We start from the raw sequence: 15702 nt of genomic DNA, 5'->3' as shown, positions 1-15702 counted from the left end.
TATGAAGATGACCTTGGATTATTATTAAAAATGAGAATCTCATCTTTAAAATGATACCAAGATCACCATGATACAGATCCAGAATGATTTGCTGGTGAATACGGTGTTTGGTATTGAGATCCCAATGCAGATCTCAATTCCTGATGGCATTTTTAATAATGGATCAATCTGAAGCTGCAAGAGCTATCATGATGATTTTGGCATTATTTTAAGGATGATATTCTCATCTTTAAAATTAATCTAAGGTCATCTTCATAGCCCTAAGTGATCCTCTTATATGGCTTTGTCCCCAGGCAGCATCTTAAAGCTACCAAATTAGGAAGAAGGCAGAAGGAGCAGAGCTGCAGACAGCACAGACATGATAACTCAGAATTGTCTGTGAATAACCTGCATGTGATCCCAGGGAAAGTTGATAGCAGTGAAAAATCTGCGATCGGTTGTTATGGATACCTGAAGTAAAGCTGTGTGAATGTGAACTTGTGTAACCGTGTCATCATCAGCATCCTGCCCCTTTAAAGCTGACCTGCAGCAGTGAAGAAAAATAGCTGGGTTGTTAAGGAAACCTGAAGTAAAGCTCTGATGTGTGATGATGTGTGTTGATCAGTGTATCTAGTCCAATGATATGTGATTATGTGTGTTGAGCTGTGTATCTAATCATCTGATGTGTGATACTGTGTGATGAACTATGCATCTAATCTTCTGATGTGTGCTTACCTGTGTATCTAATCCCCTGATGTGTGATAGTGTGTGCTGTTGTGTATCTAATTCTCTGATGTGTAATGAGAAATTGACTTGGTAAAAAAAAAACCACATTATGCAGTAAAGGCTTCTGGGAAAGTCAGGCATGATGTTCAGGGTGCTTCCCATAGAGGGCAGCATAACAGAGGCACTGTCTCCCTATTTACATCTTGGGAGACAGATTTGCATATTCCTCCCATAAAAAGACTATACTAAGATTAGTATTGTCTCAAAATAGATATAAAATAACTACAATTGGTTATGCTAGTCCATATTGAGCAATCTGAACATAACCTATCTCTCTATCTTTATAAGGCAAACTTAGGTAAACTAATTAAGGTGGGCCGAAGGAGGAGAACAGGGTCACACAAGTAGCCATATATTCAGTTATTTAATTTTAGTTGGAGTGCCATTTACCATTCTTCCAGCCCTACTCTACTTTCAATTAATTGCTCTCGTCTCCTATGTCAGTACTTGCTATAATCCAGTACTTGTGCAGCTTGTGTAATATTCCGCACATGCATAGAACAGCTAAGTTCCCTACTTCACTGGTAGTTCAAGTACAGGATTTTAATTAGCTGTTATAGTTTATAAATGTATTTTATATTTGTCATTCATTTATGTAATTTTGGGATGTGATATAGTGTACAATTATAATTAGTATTTCACTTTTTTCACTATTTTTTTTTTCAATGGAGACTCCTGCTGTCTTATAAAATCAGGCTTCACCATCTGGAATCAGGAATCCTTGGTGCTTTTTGCCCTTTCACTTACTTCACTTTCATCCACTGTAAGATAGAGCTTGACCCAAAACAATAGTGGAATGAAGGTCACTTAGCCCATGCAGTGGGAGTATAATGCTAGTCTTATTCCAATTTGCAAAAAGGGATCTACAGCTATTTTTATTATTCTAATTATTCTTATTCTATTATATGGAGGAGCTGCTTTTTAAAATCCTTTTTAGATGACTGAATATGTCCAAGTGCACAATATACTAATAAAATCATGCATAAAATAACTGTCAATTTGGCTTCCCTCTCCCCATAAACTGTATACTTACGACTCTGGCATAATGCTAATAAGACTCTTCTCCTGTGAAAAAAAAAAAAAAATATGCATGAGCAATTTTTATTTTAGTTGGTTAGCAAGAAGTTTGTAATATGTGGTTTGCATGGTCAAGTACCATACTTACTAACACAAATGATAGCTAATTGCCACCAGGGCAGACACAGACAGCTGAGAGCCCATATGCAAGAATAATTGCAAAAATCTCAGAATAGAGAACCCAAAAGAAAAGTAATTGTGGGCGAGTATGAATTTTGTGAGTTTCACTACCGATTCAGCATTCATACCTTGTTTTTCCATGAAAAACTGGCAGGCATTTTTACCGTCCTGGTGTGGGATGTTAGAGTACAAGGATTCTACATCCATGGTGGCCAGGATGGTTCCATCTGGAAGGGGACCTATAGTAGATAGTTTATTTAATAGGTATGTGGTGTCCTGAAGGTAGCTGGCTGTATCCTTCACTAAAGGTTTGAGGATGCCCTCCACCCATCCAGAGATCTGTTCAGTGAGGGTGCCCACACATGACATGATTGGTCTCCCTGGTTTCCCAGATTTGTGCAGTTTTGGAAGCATATAAAAGGTCCCCATCCTTGGACTTGCTGGTATGAGGCCGCTTAGGTTTTTTGCTCTATTAGATAAGCCAGAGATAACCTTTTTCAGTTTTTTGAAGTACTCCTCTGTAGGGTCTGAATCAAATTTGGAGTAATACTGTGTGTCAGTCAGTTGTCTGTGTGCTTCCTGTATGTAGTCTGATGTGTTCATCATGACTATTGCACCACTTTTGTCTGCTGGTTTAATGATGATGTCTTTGTTATTTCTCAGGGATTGTATGGCCCTTCTTTCCTGGGCACTTATGTTAGACGGCAGTCTTTTGTTTGTATCCAGTATAGTTGATTTGACCATGTGTCTGAAGCAGTCTATGTAATTATTCAGATCAAAATTTCGTCCAGTTGGAGATTTCCATGAGGATAAACTCACATCGCCATACAATTAGAGAACAAAGAATGGACCTTCCCATGCCAAAATATTTCTGCAATGAAGATCATAATATCACCAATGACTTGAAAATTTTGGTTTTAAGAGGGAATTTTAAATCCAGGAAAGAGGGACGGATTTATGAGTACAAGTTTATGACCCTGCTTCAAACACTGGAGAAAGGGATGAATCTGTCACATGGGTTCATGGCATCCTACAGAAATCACTGAACTGAGACAGCCATAAAAACACTCTGTGAACTGATAAGAACCTGGGAACTGTGGAATTGTTTAATTGTACATAACAATAAGCTTCTTTCCCCACTCCGTCGTAAATTCTACTCTTAATCCTTCAGAAATTGTTTTTAGATATACCTGAAGAAGAAGCCGAGAGCTTCAAAACGTTGTAATCTGTCATCATTATGAGTTAGCCATTAAAAAAGATATCAACTACTGAAGACTCTCAAATTTTTAGTTTTTATATTTCCTACCCACTAGCTAACACGGTACAACAACAAACATTTTCCTTATACATTGATTTCAATGTGTAGCGCACATAAGATGGAACCCATTGAACTCAATGTGATTTCTGTTTACGTGTCAGAATGAGCGTCGTGAAGAGTAGTGTAGAGCAAGCCCCGGGATCTGATTTTGGTTGATGCACTATAGACCAGGGTCAGGGGATAATTGTACACATCAGAGAGAGTGTGTGCCTACATAGGCAGTACGGAGACTTACAAGTCATTCCTGCTCCGCCAGGGATTTTGGGTAAAAAATATGCAAATCTATTCTCCAGGATGTAATTAGGAGAACAGTGCACTCTGTATGCCACCCTATAGAGGGCAGCATCCTTAATATCATGCATGACTCAGTTAAAAAGTCTTCTATCATGATGTGGATTTAATTCTCTAGCGGAGCAGGAATGACTTGTAAGTCTCCGTACTGCCTATGTAGGCACACACTCTCCCTGATGTGTACGATTATCCCCTGACCCTGGTCTATAGTCTCTCACTCTGCCAAATCAGTATCCCTGCGCTATGCTAAGGAGGCCCAATAGGCCAAAACGGAACTGGGAATCTGTTCCTCATCATGATAGGAGACTTTTCATGATAGGAGTCATGTATGATGTTAAGGATGCTGCCCTCTAGAGGGTGGCACACAGAGTGCACTGTTCTCCTAATTACATCCTGGAGAATAGATTTGCATATTTTTTTACCCAAAATCCCTGGCAGAGCAGGAATGACTTGTAAGTCTCCGTACTGCCTATGTAGGCACACACTCTCCCTGATGTGCACGATTATCCACAAACCATTGAGGCAGATTGATAACACAGCATAAACACAACATTCCTATAGGTATATGTAGGACTAATTCGAATAAGCAATAATACATACACTAATACATACATATTCTACCTAGCTCCTGTCATCACAGGGAGGTTCAAACAAATAAATTAAATAAACTACCGTAGAGGCAGCGGAGGCGGCTGCCACAGGGCCCGGGCCATTAGGGGGCCCGGTGACAGCTGCTACCGCTGCAGTTTTTTTAAAAAAATAGGCCGTTATGGGCCCTATTCACTTGCCGATCCTGGCTGGGCCGGGATCGGCAAGTGACACCGCGGGCCCCACAAAGACTATCATTATACTCGGGGGTCTTTGCAGACTACCCAAGTATAATGATCGGCGGACCGGAGGGGTAAGGGAACATAACAAACACTGTTACTTACCTCTCCATGATCCTGCCAGGCCTCTGTCCTACTTCGTCTGACGTCTCTGACGTCACATGAGCCCGGCATGCTTCCCGGGTCATGTGACATCCGACGTCATTAAAGAAGGACATGTTCGGCGGTCGACAGCATAGGAGCCGGGTACAGGTAAGCAACAGTGTTTTTTTTAATGTTTTTATACCCCGGGTCTCCGATTATTATACTCTGGGGTCTGAAAAGACCCCAGAGTATAATAATTGTTTATGGGTGTCCACAGAGGGACATAATACTGTGTGCAGGGGACACTATTGGGGATAATACTGTGTGCAGGGGCCACTATGGGGGATAATACTGTGTGCAGGGGCCACTAAGGGACATAATACTGTGTGCAGGGGCCACTATTGGGGATAATACTGTGTGCAGGGGCCACTATGGGGGATAATACTGTGTGCAGGGGCCAGTAAGGGACATAATACTGTATACTGGGGCCAGTAAGGGAAATAATACTGTGTGCAGGGGACACTATTGGGGATAATACTGTGTGCAGGGGACACTATTGGGGATAACACTGTATGCAGGGGCCAGTAAGGGACATAATTCTGTGTGCAGGGGCCACTATGGGGGATAATACTGTGTGCAGGGGTCACTATGGGGGATAATACTGTGTGCAGGGGCCAGTAAGGGACATAATACTGTGTGCAGGGGCCACTAAGGAACATAATACTGTGTGCAGGGGCCAGTAAGGGACATAATAATGTGTTCAGGGTTTACTAAGGGACATAATAGAGTGCGGAGGAGGGGGTCGGTCGAGGTCTTCGGCGTCAGTTGGGCGGGGTCCCATGTCAAAAGTTCGCCATGGGGCCCCGCCATTCCTAGTTACGCCACTGTCTACTACTGTTATTTCCTATGTGAGAAGGTGACAGGCAGAGTACTGGACTCACAGTATATCTTCCCCAGATTTCTCATGTATATGTGGTCCAGTGCGGGTCTAGTGTAGGCCTCAGCCCAGGTGTGGGTGCTGGGCTCATTATTTGGCCATAGAAGGCTGCAGAGCCTACACTTCAGGACAGATCCTGGGAGTGAGAGGAGTCTGTATTCTGAAATACTGAGAGTCTGGGAAACTATACTGTGCTACTTTGTTTGTTCATGTGGTTGATAGTAAGCCACACATATAGTTAGTTTTTACTGTTTAGTTAGTGCTCGGATGAGCAGGGTTTTGTTTGATGTTTTTTTGCCTAAAGTTAAGGCTGTATTTTATTTTACTTATTCTGTACCTGAAGTGAAGATTTATTTATTTTGCAGTTTTTTTTCCAAATAAACCTGTTGGCATCAGACATTGTGTTCCTGTCTCTGACTGGTTGGATCCGCACTATTACTGCTACTGAGCTACCTTGTCACAAATGCAGTAGGTGCATAGTTTGCCCATTTTTAATAACTAGTTTCACTTTCATGGCTTCAAAGTCCAACATCAGATATGAAATCACACACTTTATCTCCTGTTGAACAAAAAGTGTTATTTACAGGGCTGTCTGTGATTGTGAAAAAGAGTATGTCGGGAAATCGAACCGGGAGTTGAGAATGAGGATAGGGGGACATGAGGGCAACATTAGAAATGGTTGCACACCTCTTTGGCAAAACTTGTCAATCTGGTACACCGCAAAAAGACCCCAGAGTATAATAATTGTTCATGGGTGTTCACTATGGGACATAAAAGTATGTGCAGGGGCCACTATGGGGCATAATAGTGTGTGCAGGGGCCACTATGGGGCATAATACTGTGTGCAGGGGCAACTATGGGGCATAATACTGTGTGCAGGGGCAACTATGGGGCATAATACTGTGTGCAGGGGCCACTAGGGGGCATAATAAAGCACGCAGGAATGCAGGGGGGTGGTCGGTCGGGGTCTTCGGATGCGTGGGGAGGTACATGTCAAAAGTTTTTTCACGGGGCCCCGCCATTCCTAGTTATGCCACTGTCAACATGTGATAATGTCATTCAATCACAGAGAATTGAGTATGGAAGGTCCTCCCAGTATTACATCTGAAGTTCAAGATCAAAATTTCACTGTACCCTGGACAGGAATTTTAATCATGGGAAGAGTCTGCATGTTATATAGTCTGGGATTGATAAATTTACAGCCCAAATATCATGTTTGGCATTAACATATTTGAGATATGTTATTAGTGATTATACTGTATGCAGTGGCGTAACTAGGAATGGCGGGGCCCCATGGCGAACTTTTGACATGGGGCCCCCCCGACACCGAAGATCTTGACCGAGTCCCTCCTACGCATTCCTGCGCGCTCTATTATGTTCCATAGTGGCCCCTGCACACAGTATTATACCCAATAGTGGCCCCTGCACACAGTATTATACCCAATAGTGGCCCCTACAGGACTAAATACTGTCACGTCACCCGCTGACCGCTATACCAGGACAAATTGTGGATAAAAAATCTGGTCATGTGCATTACAATTTAGTAACTCCATGTGCCTCATATTAATAGCAGTTAACCCCATCATCTCCCTCACATTAACCCCTGTGTGCCTCACCATAAGAGTTACTGATATGTGAGAGACATGGAGGTAATAATAAAGTATCTTCATTATTATTACCCCCATATGTCTCACCTATCAGTAACTCTTATGGTGAGGCACACAGGGGTTAATGTGAGGGAGATGATGGGGTTAACTGCTATTAATATGAGGCACATGGAGTTACTAAAACACAAGTAATCACCCCATATGCCTGACATTAATAAGTAACCCCAGTACGTACCTGTGTAGCTTTAGTTTCATTTTCCTTCTTCCTTTCACCCTCCAGTGCAGGATGGCAGGAGCTCGGCAGGGATAAGCCCCGCCTCCTCCTCTCATTGGTGGGCAGAGGACAGCAGAGAAAGGGAGGGGGGAGAGAGGGGGAGCATCCTGAAGCGCTGACAGGAGCCAGAGCTGCAGGTCCTGTGTCTCAGCCGTTGCTGCAGCTTCGGGGCCCCCTGTTGGTGGAAAGTATTCCACCAACAGGGGGCCCCGATCATTATACTCGGGGGTCCGAAAAGACCTCCGAGAATAATGATAGCAGCGGTAGCAGCTGTCACCGGGCCCCTAATGTCCCGGGCCCTGTGGCAGCTGCTACCGCTGCTATGGTGGTAGTTACGCCACTGACTGTATGACAACTAACTGGCCAATAATGTCCAAGTTCCTTACAAATCTTTAAAACTTTAAAACTTTGCCGGACTGACTACTCTAAACTTCTACTGACCATACAAATTTGATAAGATATTATCCATGAGTTCACATCTCATGACAAGGCAAGCTCTGTGCGGCAAAAATGTTCCTTGTTCCAAAAATGTTATATTAATTTAGAAACCTCCCCATCAAAATCCCCAAACATCATATTAACACCCTTCAGGGTTTGCCAGCATATTTGGGGGCACAAAAGAGCTGGAATTCCATCCACCATATTGCTTCTCTCCGAAATCAAAGGCAGGTTAGACTGCCCTAATTTGCTGCATTGTTACTATGCATCTACTTTAGACCAGTTAAAAGCCTTATGGCACATGTGTTAAAGGAAACATTGGGTTGATATTGAGAGACATTGCTCGGGGTTACCCACTTTCATTGCTGCTTTAGCATTTCAGATTCCCATCTCCAAAGGTTAGCGTTACAATGCAGGCAGCAGTGAATGTGTGGAAACTATGCCATACTGAACTTAATGTCCAAACTAACCTTGCATTTGCCCCTCTGGAGACCCTAAATTTCTTTATTCCGATCTAGACATCCAGAAACAGATCCAGGGTGGCTTCCTGGTTTTAGATCAGTTGTATCAAGACAAAGTTTTACATTCCTTTGTTCACATTTGTGAATTATTTCAGAATTGAATTCTATAAATATTTTCCAATTCGTCACTTTCTGAAAGAGGACTCATCCTGGCAATGTCCCTAACTCTCCCTTTGCCTTATATTTGTATATTCCTTCTAGAATGATCAAAGGAATTTCATTTGTTTTTAAAGCTATCTGCGACCATTCACCTCCTCTGCAACTTGGCTTTAGATCTAAATGGAGATCTGACCTTAATCAGACATTTACCAACGCTCAATGGACTGAGGTATTCTCCTTACCTTTGAGGGTATCTCATTGCATTGACCAGTTGGAGTCCTCAAGGAAAGTGATGTAAGGGTGGTATTATACTCCTTCCAAACTAGCTCTTATTTTCCCTTCTCTATCCAAAACTTTCTGGAGATGTAATGTGGACATGGGTTCTTTTATGCATATATGATGGTCATATCCACAAATCACACGACTTTGGACCCGAATTTATGATTTATTATATACTGTTGTCCAGTACCTGTTTCCCTGGGGGCCACATGTGACATTTCTCTGTTTGCGCATTCTCACATTACCCCTTGATGATCAATGTATCATTTTCCATGTTCTAACTAACTGTTACCATATCCAAGATAGCCCAACTGTGAAAGAGCTCCGATCTTCCTTGCATACCTAAAATTACTAGCGGAGTCACTTTTAATTGTACTATGGAACATATGTTGTCATCTAGATTGGGCAACACACCCGCCTTTAAAAATTTATGGAGTAAATGGGCTGCATGATCAGGTTATGAGTTCTAATCCTTTGTTGGCATTTTCTGCTACCACTGGGACTTCACCTTTAACCAGGAATTTGATTAGTGGTACACTTTCTTTGTCTCTTATTTTGTTACTATTGCTGCTACATGAACAATGTTTTGGGATACATGTGTGATACATATTATACATAATTATGTGATATGTGATGACATATGGTACATAATTAACAATGTCCCTCCCTCCTTGATCCCTATTGACCCTACCTTTTCCCCCCTCCAATATATATATATATATATATACATATATATACAGTCCTATGAAAAAGTTTGGGCACCCCTATTAATCTTAATCATTTTTAGTTCTAAATATTTTGGTGTTTATAACAGCCATTTCAGTTTGATATATCTAATAACTGATGGACACAGTAATATTTCAGGATTGAAATTAGGTTTATTGTACTAACAGAAAATGTGCAATATGCATTAAACCAAAATTTGTCCGATGCAAAAGTATGGGCACCTCAACAGAAAAGTGACATTAATATTTAGTAGATCCTCCTTTTGCAAAGATAACAGCCTCTAGTCGCTTCCTGTAGCTTTTAATCAGTTCCTGGATCCTGGATAAAGGTATTTTGGACAAACAATTCAAGTTCAGTTAAGTTAGATGGTCGCCGAGCATGGACAGCCCGCTTCAAATCATCCCACAGATGTTCAATGATATTCAGGTCTGGGGACTGGGATGGCCATTCCAGAACATTGTAATTGTTCCTCTGCATGAATGCCTGAGTCGATTTGGAGCTGTGTTTTGGATCATTGTCTTGCTGAAATATCCATCCCCGGCGTAACTTCAACTTCGTCACTGATTCTTGAACATTATTCTCAAGAATCTGCTGATACTGAGTGGAATCCATGCGACTCTCAACTTTAACAAGATTCCCGATGCCGCCATTGGCCACACAGCCCCAAAGCATGATGGAACCTCCACCAAATTTTACAGTGGGTAGCATGTGTTTTTCTTGGAATGCTGTTTCTTTTTGGACGCGATGCATAACGCCTTTTTTTATAACCAAACAACTCAATTTTTGTTTCCAAAATGAAGCTGCCTTGTCCAAATGTGCTTTTTCATACCTCAGGCAACTCTATTTGTGGCGTACGTGCAGAAACGGCTTCTTTCTCATCACTCTCCCATACAGCTTCTATTTGTGCAAAGTGCGCTGTATAGTTGACCGATGCACAGTGACACCATCTGCAGCAAGATGATGCTGCAGCTCTTTGGAGGTGGTCTGTGGATTGTCCTTGACTGTTCTCACCATTCTTCTTCTCTGCCTTTCTGATATTTTTCTTGGCCTGCCACTTCTGGGCTTAACAAGAACTGTCCCTGTGGTCTTCCATTTCCTTACTATGTTCCTCACAGTGGAAACTGACAGGTTAAATCTCTGAGACAACTTTTTGTATCCTTCCCCTGAACAACTATGTTGAACAATCTTTGTTTTCAGATCATTTGAGAGTTGTTTTGAGTAGCCCATGATGCCACTCTTCAGAGGAGATTCAAATAGGAGATCAACTTGCAATTGGCCACCTTAAATACCTTTTCTTATGATTGGATACATCTGGCTATGAAGTTCAAAGCTCACTGAGGTTACAAAACCAATTTTGTGCTTCAGTAAGTCAGTAAAAAGTAGTTAGGGGAATTCAAATCAATAAAATGATAAGGGTGCCCATACTTTTGCACCGGTCAAATTTTGGTTTAATGCATATCGCACATTTTCTGTTAGTACAATAAACCTCATTTCAATCCTGAAATATTACTGTGTCTATCAGTTATTAGATATATCAAACTGAAATGGCTGTTGCAAACACCAAAATATTTAGAACAAAAAATGATTAAGATTAATAGGGGTGCCCAAACTTTTTCATAGGACTGTATATATATATATATATATATATATATATATATATATATATATATATATATATATATTACAATCATTATAGGGCCAGGAAAATTGTAGTGTGGGAATCTTCTTCCCACATTGAGAATAGAAGTGTGAAACAGATTCCTAACATTTTTTTTTGCAATGCAAGGATGACATTACACAAAATTTCATTCACTTTGCTTGTTATAATCTAGCGTTTTCACTGCTCTGTTTTAGCAGCAAACAAAATTGCTATGTTTTTGCAACATATGGCATAAATCTACATTTATACATAGTTACATAGTAGATGAGGTTGGACGAAGAAATCACTCTATCAAGTCCAACCTATAATCCTACAATCCCCTACAGTGTTGATCCAAGGGAAGGCAAAAAACCCCATGAGGCTCATGCCAATTGCTCCGTTTCAGGGGAAAAAATTCCTTCCTGACTCCAATCTGGCAGTCAGTATAAAACCCTGGATCAACGTGTCCTTAAAATCTAGAGTCCATAACCTGTAATATTGTTCTCTTCAAGAAAGGCATCCAGGCCCTCTTTGAACTTGTTTATTGAATCCACCATCCCCACTTCCTGGGGCAGAGAGTTCCAGAGCCTCGCTGTTCTTACTATAAAGAATCCCCTTCTATGTTTCTGGTGAAACCTTCTCTCCTCCAGATGTAGTGGATGTCCCCTTGTCACTGTCACTGGCCTAGGAGTAGAAAGATCCTTAAAAAGTTCTTTGTATTGTCCCTTCATGTATTTGTATATTGTTATTAGATCTCACCGTAGATGTCTTTTCTCTAAACTGAATATCCCAAGTTTGTTAATCTATCGTTGTACTCCAGTCCACCCATTCCCTTAATTATTTTGGTTGCCCATCTTTGCACTTTTTCAAGTTCTCTTATGTCTTTCTTGTATATTGTGACCCAAAATTGCATACAATATTCTAAGTGTGGCCGTTGTGTAAATGCCTTGCAACATGCAATATTTTGGTCCAGAGGGGCACTCTTTTTCATGCACCCCCCATGCATTTGATTGTGAAAAATGATTAAAAAAAGGACATGACCTTTTACCTTTTAACGCTCTGCAACAACAAACCATGAAAAATAATGGTCATGCGAATAGCCCCTATTCACTGACATTGAATTTAATGCTACCATATGACTGTGATATTGTTAAAAAAAAGTCATCATGTAGATGCAGCTTTAGCCTTAATTTTGTATTTCAATAGCTGTAATGGTCTGCAGAGTGAAGTTACCTTGTCATATATACCAGAAATGTAAAAACAAATTCCAAAATATTAATGACAGAATTCTCCAACCCATAAAATATTAAAAATTATGCAGTATACAATTATGTACTTGATATACAATAATAACTTACAGTTAACCTCATGGACATTAACATTCAGTTAATGTCCATGAGGTTAGCAATAGTCACCAATGGGATAAAATGTATATAAGACTTTCAAATTATTAATATGCAATAAAAAAGTAACAATATCAATGTGGGGCCTTGTCTTAATGTGAATGGAGGTTAAAGTACTTATCAGAAATTTATGGGTAAAGATATCAGAAAAAAAAAAGCTGTAACTAGACTCTGTTGCATTTTTTTTTTAAATAAAAGCTTGAGGCTGAGGCCCCAGATGGTGTTTACAGTCGATGCAAAGTGGATCGGATCCCATCCACACATTGCAGAAAAATAAGTTCAGCTGAAATGCTGCGAATTCTAAAACCGTTTTAGTTTTGGAAATCGTTGCATGATAATTATTCCTATTGAAACGCTGGCGGTTTTCCCATAGGTATAATGGAGGCAGAAAGTCCACAAAGCAAACCTCTTTTCGTGACAAGCAATGCAGGAAAAAATGCAATGCGTTTGCACTGTGTTTTTTCCCAAAGTGATGTAGAGCCTTAGCTTAAAGCCAAACCTCAAAGAGTAACAATATTTTTTTTTTACGCCCTCATCAAACAGTTGTGTCTTTTTAAATGTTACAGAGTTGCCTATGTAAAAATGCAAAAAATGCTATACTTAAACAAGCCACAACTAACCACAAACACTCTACAAAAATGCAGTAGAGTCAAAGCACAGTTGAGGAAATTTATAAAGCCTTGCAAGGTATTGAGATAATTTTGGCCTGGGCTGCATGGTGGCTTTAGTCATGACTGCTGTTGTATGACCAAAGATCACTGTGTTGCTTTGTGATCCTCATGTTAGAGAATGGAGCCACATTGCAACCAAGAATGGCTACAAATGGAAATCTATAAGAAGCACGTATACTTCTCCCTTCTGCTCAATCCAGTCCTGGTTTTGACTCAAAATCTGCAACAAAAAAAGATGTGTTTCCACAACATGGTGCTTTAGGCTGCATTCACACGGAGTAACGCCGGCCGTAATTTGAGCTTATTTTTACAGGCGTAGAAATCCGAGGGTCGTGTTAACGTTGCATTTACGTGGCATTTTTTTTACTATGAGTGCATACACGGCATTTTTTGCTCGCGTGCACGCTCCGTTAAAAAACGTGGAGCGTTTACATGAGCAAAAAATGGCGCGTATGCGCTCATAGTAAATAAAACGCAGCGTAAATGCAACGTTAACGCGACCCTCGGATTTCTATGCCTGTAAAAATAAGCTCAAATTACGGCCAGCGTTACTCCGTGTGAATGCAGCCTTAGCCTAAAGGTGGATGAGAAAGAGGTCATGGATCACATATCTAATTGATATACACTCAAATTATGAATTACAACTTAATTAAAGAGTTGCACTCTCACTTCATTAGGATAGTAGGGTATAAAAATAAAATAAAATCTCAAGTGATGTGTCAGACTTAAGGATGACTCAACCTACAAAACTGCAGGCATAATATATATCCCATAAATAACCTATATATTCAAACCGAATAAAGTAACAGGAAAGCCTCAAGTAAAAAAAACAAAAACATAATACATCTTTATTGAACATCAATTACGTTAAAAACTTACAACTATATGGAGGAAAAAAGGATAACCCCGAAAAACAAAGTACATATGGATATGTTATCTCAAGTATTTCAGAGAACTGCCCATGAAAATAAAAATAAGGCTTCTGGCCATCAGAACACATATTAACATCTCAATACAATACAAATAGCAGCAGTCAAACTAGTCCAAATCTATTTAACTGTGACAAGCAGAAAAAATGTAGCTACAGTGTGGTATAATGTATCTCAGAGAACTGCCCATAAATATAATAATAATGAGGTTTCTAGCTATCAGAATATACTTTAACATCTATAGTACAAGTACAATAAGCAGCAGCCAGACTAGTCTGTAACTATATAAGCCCATACATTGTTTTCTGTCCTGAATGTACACGAAGATAGACTTGAATCTAAGTAAAACTAATCCACAGTTTTTTCATGTGGCACAGTCAAAAATATGTGCAGATTTTTTTCCCAAGTTGTAGACTGTTAGTGCAGCTGATGAGGATTTAGGAGCAGAATCTACGCCTAAGGTTGGGCTACACAGCAACTTTGGCCATGACTTCTGTCACATAACCAATGATCAATGTGTTGCCATACAAACTATTTCACTAATGTAAGCAGAGTCACACTGCAATCCTGCTTTATCAAATTCTGATCATTTGAACTCTTGAAGCTCTAAAAAGTTTGTTGCTGGAGTTTTATTGTAAGAACTGCCTCATATGACTTTTCATGTACAAATGGAGGGATTTTGTTGCGTGTGTTTGGAAAGCTAGTAGGTTGTGTTATTACCAACTAATGGGTCTAGATACTGAATGGTTGCATCAGGTCCCACGAGCACCGAACTCTATCTCTATACATATATATATATATATATATATATATATATATATATATATATATATATATGTAATACCACCATTTATTTTTTTGTCTATATGCAGTAGTAGTGTAACACTTACCTCTTTATAACCTGGTTGGTGGAAGCTGGTATATCAGACTGAGAAGTCTCTGCAGTGTACACATTTTTAAATGGTGAGTGACATTCATAGGGATTTACGGTCTCCCTAAGAGCTATACTTTTTTTGGAAGACTGATAATCATGCACCTGTCTTTGTGCTGCAGACCTTGATCTCTGAACAAAAAAGGGACTACTATGCATACAATTTTAATCCTTGGCACTATTGTGGGAGAGGAATACAAAAGGTTCCAAATCTATTCCCAGTCACAGGAGAATGATCAGCCATCTATGAATACTGTATGTACAGAAAGAAAAATGTGCTAAAGAAACCAAGATACAAATATATCCTAATACTTATTAAAATAGTATAATACGTTTAGCAAAAAGTATTAAGGATAAGGACATATGTTCAGGTTTTTTATGCTGTTTTTAAAACCAAAACAGGACTGGATAAAAAAAAAAAAAGAGAAGGAGTGCTATTTGTCCTTGATGAAAGTTGAACACAAATTAGTTTTTTGCTTCTTTTTAGCTGGTTTTTTTTTTTAAAAAAAAAAACCCACAGAAACAGATGGAACTGTTTATTCAATAGCAAATTATGAATACTTTTACAAACAGTACTTTTTTTTCTGGCTTGTCTTTCCAATAGATTTCATCATTGTGCAATGTTTTCAGGCAGAGAGGAGGTTCAGGGCTATAGTGGCAATAGGAGTAAGAGAATATGGTGGCCATTCACCTTCTGTCACAGTGGTTTCATTCACCTCAAGACATAAGGCTAAGGCCCTACGTAGCGATACGCAGTTAAAATATG

At 39.9% G+C, this 15702-nt stretch overlaps 1 protein-coding gene across 2 annotated transcripts in view; it reads right to left on the bottom strand.

Moving 5' to 3' along the window:
• TNNI1 (troponin I1, slow skeletal type) overlaps positions 1-14942 on the bottom strand; it is a 50992-nt gene extending 36050 nt beyond the window's left edge. The window contains exons 1-2 of one of the 2 annotated variants that reach the window (XM_075264361.1): positions 14896-14942; positions 1795-1830 (exon numbers count right to left, since the gene is read on the bottom strand). The gene's annotated coding sequence lies outside the window, so the exon portion shown is untranslated. The remainder of the gene's footprint in view (positions 1-1794; positions 1831-14895) is intronic. The other variant, XM_075264362.1, reaches the window with a different exon arrangement.
• Positions 14943-15702: the final 760 nt, after the last annotated feature.

Source organism: Leptodactylus fuscus, chromosome 2 (genome assembly GCF_031893055.1).
Source record: "Leptodactylus fuscus isolate aLepFus1 chromosome 2, aLepFus1.hap2, whole genome shotgun sequence".
In the NCBI taxonomy this organism is placed as follows: domain Eukaryota; kingdom Metazoa; phylum Chordata; class Amphibia; order Anura; family Leptodactylidae; genus Leptodactylus; species Leptodactylus fuscus.
This window is presented reverse-complemented; position numbering and strand designations above follow the sequence as displayed.